Source organism: Notamacropus eugenii, chromosome 2, assembly GCF_028372415.1.
Source record: "Notamacropus eugenii isolate mMacEug1 chromosome 2, mMacEug1.pri_v2, whole genome shotgun sequence".
Taxonomy (NCBI): domain Eukaryota; kingdom Metazoa; phylum Chordata; class Mammalia; order Diprotodontia; family Macropodidae; genus Notamacropus; species Notamacropus eugenii.
The window spans coordinates 195,657,318-195,663,555 of record NC_092873.1 but is presented as its reverse complement, the minus strand read 5'-3'; the positions used below and the strand labels follow the sequence as shown (position 1 = coordinate 195,663,555).

Sequence of the window (6,238 nt, the reverse complement as noted above, 5' to 3'; positions counted from 1 at the left end):
TACGATTCCGGCTGAACGTGGCAGGGGAGCTGAGGACAGACCCAGGCAGCCCCTGCAGCAGCCGGGGAGCGCTCAGCATTAGCCCCTTCTCCACCACCACGGTCCGCCTATCCGATGATGCCCTGTACTGGCAGCTTTGCATCTGGCTTCTTTCCCCCCAAAGAGAATGAAGTGACCGCAGATTCTCCGTGCTCGGGTCACATAGGACCTCTAGCTTTCCAGGGCCGCTATTGCTCCGATTCCCCCACCCGCCCCGTAACCCCCATTCCCTCAAAGGGTCCTGCATTGCCCTCAGGTCTCCCTACTCGTTGCTTGCCCGCTGCTCCCCGGAGCCTGGCAGGCAGCGCCCAGGCTGGAGGACGCGATGTAGATCCGCAGCCTCAGGACCTCTGTCGCGGCTGCCGCCTCCTCCTGGTAAATTCTCCTCCTCCTTCTCCTCCTCCTCCTCCTCCTCCTCCCAGGGCCCTGCCCTCTCCCTGCAGCAAGCTGCTTTTTCGGCGTCTCCGTGTGCCTGTGCCTCTCTACTGGAAACACCTGCGCTTCGCAGCCCCTCTCCTCCTCCTGATTCTCCTCCGCCCTTTTTTGCTATTGCTCAGCCACTGTCTTGGGGAGCCAAGGAGTGGGAGCAGTCAGAGGAGGGGGGGGGAGGAGGAGGGCTGGGGGCGGGGTGGGTGGGGAAAGACTCAGGGAGGGGTGTGGACACCAGCCACTCTGCAGCTGGCCGCCTGGGACCCCGCTTCCCTCGTGCGTCCCTCCGAGTGATGGAGGGGAAGAGACTCGCTTAGACACGCACGCAGCTGGGCGCCTCTCCGGGAGGCGGAGGTGGCGGCGGCCGCAGCTGCTCTGCTTGCGCGAGGGAGCGGGCGGCGCCTGCTGCAGCTCGGCTCTGGCTGCGCCGCGGGGAGCGCCCCGTAAGGCTGGAGCTAGCTGAGTGGCTCTCGGGCGCCGGCTCCAAGCGGGAAGAGAACCACCCAGAAGCTGCTTTGACTGTTGCTCTTTTTTTGAGAGGGTGGGGGCGAGCTCTGGGAGGGCGCTCCTTCAGCTGTCACTGCGGAACAGGGTCTTATCCCCTCCTAGCGCAGGGTCTGGGGACAGCCCAGGGTGCATACGCGGAGAGGAGGATGCGCACCTTCTCTCGAGCGCAGCCACAAGGCGCTGGGAGAGCTGGTTTTGGGGCTCTGGAGCCAGCCCATGCCGCGTCCTAGCCGCGGGAACGCGCCCTGCTGCACCTGGCCTCTGCCTCTCTGGGAAGTGCAGGAAACGCGTCCTAAACTCCACTACTTCTTTCCTCCTCCCCCTCCTCTCACCTCTACTCCTCCCTCCTTCCCGCCTCCCTCCCTCCCCAATATTTCGCTGCCTGCGTGTCTCTCTCTCTCTCTCTGCTCATACATACACATCACCACTCGGTCACTCACTCTCAGTCTCGCGCTCTGATGAGCTGAACTCCCAATCTCAGAAACAAGCCATCCAACTTAGGAGCCTGGCCACAGAAGCCACACATTTGCCCTCCACCCAGACGGCCACAGTATTAGTGAGCCCTTCGCCAGCCCGTCCGTCGCCTCCACCTCGGCTCTCCTCCAGCAGCAGTGGTTCAGGATGCCCGGTAAGTGAGTCACGCTGAGACCACTAAGTCTCTGCCAAGCAGCAGCTAGAGCTAGGCTGGGTCGACCAGTTACACCATTCATCATCCCTTCTAAATTGGGGGAAAGGGACAGCAAAGAGGAAGTAGTGGCCAAAAAAAAAAAAACAAAACCGAGAGCTGAACCGGTCTTACGAACTTTAACCCCGGGACCGCTTTCTGGGGTCTGGTTTCCTGGGGGCGCTGCCCAGGAGAGGACTTTTAGGCAGGTTTCTCTGGGGCTCGAATAGTACGTGTGTAAGAGAGTAGGGCGTTGCGATGGGTACCGAGGATACTGTGTTTCGGTTTGGTGTTGTTTGGGGAGAGGTTTGCTGGGAGACTGATGGAAAAGCATGTTACTCGAAACAGTTGGGAGGCTTAGTGGTCTGTAACCTCTCTGAGTTGTTTGTGCTGAATATGATTGCGGAGGAGTTTCGACTTCTGTTCTTTAGGGATGAAAGGAATTTCCAGCTTTGAGGTAGAGGACAGGCAGAGGGCAGGAAAGAGAGGCAAGTGTCTTCACCCCATACATACATATCTACGCAAACGCTGCCCACTGCCCCCACTCTCTCCTAGAGATTGGATTGATGGTTGAAGCAGTACCATTGCATTTTATACTGCCTGTCATCATGAAGGCTTTGGGGCAAGTTGATTGGAAAAGAAAAAAAACAAAAACAAAAACATAAGGGCTCTTGTTCCTGTGACCTGGGGGAGCAGTAGGGCTTAGGGTTTGCAGTAGGAGATATGGGAAAGGGGACACCAAGGCTTAGCTGTGTTTATCTTTACTTGAGGATGCCCATTGAAATTTACCAGCGTGGCGGGCAAGTGCTTCACCAGCAACTCTGGAGCCACCTGACCCTTGTGGTCGCTACACTCTGGCTGTTCTCTCCAGGTCAGCCAGACGTCTGCTGAATGAAGGGTGTTCCCCTACCCTCGCGAGCCTTTACTCACTCTCACTTTTAAACATAATAATAATAATAACAATGCCAGTTCTCCGTAGAAAATATTGATCCCTTAAGGGGAGCTTTAATATTTGCAAAGTGCTTTAAATCAAATTACATCAAGAATACATTTAATTGCGCTGTAGCTCCTCTCTGATTTATGTGAACTCTGCTGAGTAAATATCAGAGAAAGCGACAAGGTGGGGGCAGGGACTATAAGGCAAGGAGTAGGGTAGGTCCCCTTTAGTCAAGGTTGTCCTTTCTAAACTACTCTGCTTGATTTGTTGGCAGTAATCTAAAGCTAGTGATTGCTGTTGATTCTAAAGTGGTTTTACTCAGCAGTTTCAGTATTTTTCAGGGCTTTAGGGGTACCACTGAAAAATGTTACCCAAGTTAAAATGTAGTTCACATAGGATTCCTTTTGAGAGGATGAAAAGATGAGAAGACATTACTGATATTGGATAGCAAAAGTTTTTTTTTTCCTTTTCTATATTAAAAGGGTCTTTTAATAGATATCAGCTACCCATTTGCCAAATTACGATTTGGTCATCTAAATATTTCTTCCATGTGAGTCTCATCAAAAGAGAAAATGTTTCAAACTTATAGTCTCCCTTCAGCTGTTTCCAAGATGCCCAAGTTTCAACTAATTATGAATTACTAGAGTAATCATCTGGAGCTTTTGCCTAATAAAGTTCCTTGACTATTCAAGGTAGCAGAAGATATTTTCAAGGAATCTTAAGTGAGTAGGAGGTAGTTGGCTGAACTTTAAGGTAAGTTAGTGATTAGGAACCTTAAAAGGGAAAGAAAACTCTACTAGTAACTTTCAGGTTACTTTTGGACTCTTTCAATGTGTGCATGAGTGAAACATAATGTTGCTTATTAATAATTTAAAGGAATATTATCAAATAGGCTACTAAGCAGATTTTATGGAAAATTATGAGGGCTAGAGTAAATGGAGGTTCACAGCATGAGCTCAGATTACAGTTTTTTCTAGGTCAAGTATGACCTCAGTACTTAAATTTAATGTTTTAAAAATGACTACCTTTGATTTCTTCAACGAGAATGTTCTGTTTATAGTGTTTTAATATGTGTGAACCGGAGTCATGGTTACTTACAAGTCTTCTCAAATACTTTTGAATGAACTACCTTATTGCTCCCTGAATTTTCATTCATTCAACTATTTTTTAAAAGCCTCTACTATATACAAAGCACTATTCAGTGTGCTGTGAAGGATACATTAAAGATTTTTTTTTAAAAGGAGGGGGGGGAAGTCTTTAAAAAAAATAGATCTCTACCCTTTCCTTACTGAAAGTTGACTGAAGATAGTTACTAAGGTTATAATAGAAAAAACTACTTTGAATGTGGAAAAAAACCACAAACATTTGCCTTACTATTAAACACAAGATCTTGCACTTAATAGGTGATTAAATGTTGATTGAATGAATCCAAATCATTTGTGACATCTACTATTCAATTTTGCTTTCAATATTAAATACATTTTATCATTCCAAACTTATTGTGCTGTATGTGATCCAGTTTCAGAAAATTAATTATATTTCTTGTTTGAAATTCATGCATGTGCTCATTTTTATGAGTCAAATAAATTAAAATTGAATTATTGATTATTAAATCCTATTTGATATTAAAATATTTAACAGTAAACATTTATGTACTAACAGTTTAAGCTGGTACCTGCAAGCCCTGTTCTGAACTGTCACTGGGCCAAATGTGTCACTTGTTCTGATTTATGAGTAAATTTGTGTTCCAATTGCGTTGAAAAGTAAAGCTCTAAAGCTGAAAAAAGTTACTCCTTATCTTTTCTCATCTCTCTGCAACTTCAGATTTTAAAGATTATGTAATTATATGCTAATGAGTAATCTGATTTAATGGGTATTGTTTAGTATTAGTTAGAGAAGTACCGCCTTATAGAAATCTAACTGAAGAGTCTTTCTCAACATCATGCCTGGCAGGGTTGGCTCTATTCTAAGAACATCATTCATGAATAAAATTATTCCTCAGGGTAACATGAAAGTAAGTAGCACCTGCAGAATAGTTTCTTAGTTATTAGTATATTTTGGGAACTGAGGGGAGGGGAAGGTTGGGGTGATGGTTTGTGACAATTATTCTTCAGTTACTCCTTAGGCATAAATTATGAGTAACAACACTAGTACTGAACCCACTGAAGTTATATTACAGTTATAGATACATCACTGGCTTATTTTTCCAGTGCAAGATCTTTTATTATTGGGTTTCTTCACAATATTTTGTTCTAGAAACTTCTAAAATGAAAATGATTAAAATTTCATTAGGATTAGTATGATTTAGTAGGAATGGAATTTTCTTCAAACTATTGTTTGTGGTTGTTGCTGATGCTGTGGTTAATTTTAAGGAAAGATAAGTTGTTTCAGAGGAGAGAGAGCCTACAAGTTAAAAGTTGTAAGAAAAGTACTCATATGAATCAAGCTTATCCTAACTCATGTCCTGTCTTGTTAAGGGGTGAAGGAGGAGAGGGGAGAGAGAGAGGAGGCTTAAAAGTTTATTTTAATTATTTGCTAATTTTTCACAAACTGGAATACTATAACAGTGTAATTTCCAGTTTATAATGCCGCTACAGATAACAAATGTGCAGTCACTCTTAATCAGAAATCTAGTACACACATCTTTGTGGCCACATTTTGCTGACTCTTGTTCTCATCATTGCTTGGTTAGGATCAATCTTTGTTTCTATGGATTATGATGGTATCTTAACCTTTAGGGCAGAAGCTCAATAAAAACAAGTTATTAAGAACCACATTTGGAAATCACTGATCTAAGGACAAAGAGATTTCAGAGTAGATAAAACTCATCAAAAAGATTGAATTGTAAATTGTGGGCTCCAAAGGATATAAAATTGCCTGGATTTCTATATAATGTTCAAGCAGAAGTTCAACAGGACAAAGGAAGCCTGTAAATCCAATTTGCAGTTTCAATTGAAGGGTTGTTTAGCAATATTACTGTTGTTTAACATTTGATAACTTGTGTGGATTTTCCATTATCTATAAAAGGGCTCTCAACAAAGGAAAGACAGAAGCAAAGAATGGAAGTGCTAGAAAGGACTTCAGAGAGAACCTAGCTCAGAGGTGGACCTGTGGCTGATGCAACATTCTGGAATGCAAAGAACCAGATTAAAATGTAATTGGAAAATATTGAACAAAACAAATTTTAAAATATAATAGAACATAGATAAAGTTGATGTGTGATTTTCTAAGTCAGTATGCAGCCTGCAAGGATCTTTATGTATAGCTTAGTTTTGAGGAGGGTTTTTGTTTGTTTTTTGTATTGCTTAGTTTTAACCTACCTCTGTGTATGTGGTGTTCAGGGAAGCCTAGCACCTCTGATATGGTGGCTTGCTTAGGCCTTTTCAGGCCTGCTAATCCACTTTTTGTGTCCACCTCTCATCCAGTTCTCACCTGTGGCTCCAAGAAACTGTAGAATGTGCAGCATCTGTCACACCTGGGTAAAATCGTTTCGATAGGTGGACTAAAACAGGTTGGAGGTAGCCAGCAGGACTTAAACCCATTGGTGAATTATAGGGAATACTACCCCAACCATGTGAAGACTTCTGGCAGAATAAGTTGCCAAGAACAATTCATTCAAACAGTCATGAAAGTGATTGAAGCAGGTACTGGGGAGCTTGGTC

At 44.3% G+C, this 6,238-nt stretch overlaps 1 protein-coding gene across 1 annotated transcript in view; it reads left to right on the top strand.

Moving 5' to 3' along the window:
• The first annotated feature begins 735 nt into the window (after nucleotides 1–735).
• Nucleotides 736–6,238, top strand: part of HS3ST5 (heparan sulfate-glucosamine 3-sulfotransferase 5) — a 319,751-nt gene continuing 314,248 nt past the window's right edge. The window contains exon 1 of the mRNA XM_072643079.1: nucleotides 736–1,603. The gene's annotated coding sequence lies outside the window, so the exon portion shown is untranslated. The remainder of the gene's footprint in view (nucleotides 1,604–6,238) is intronic.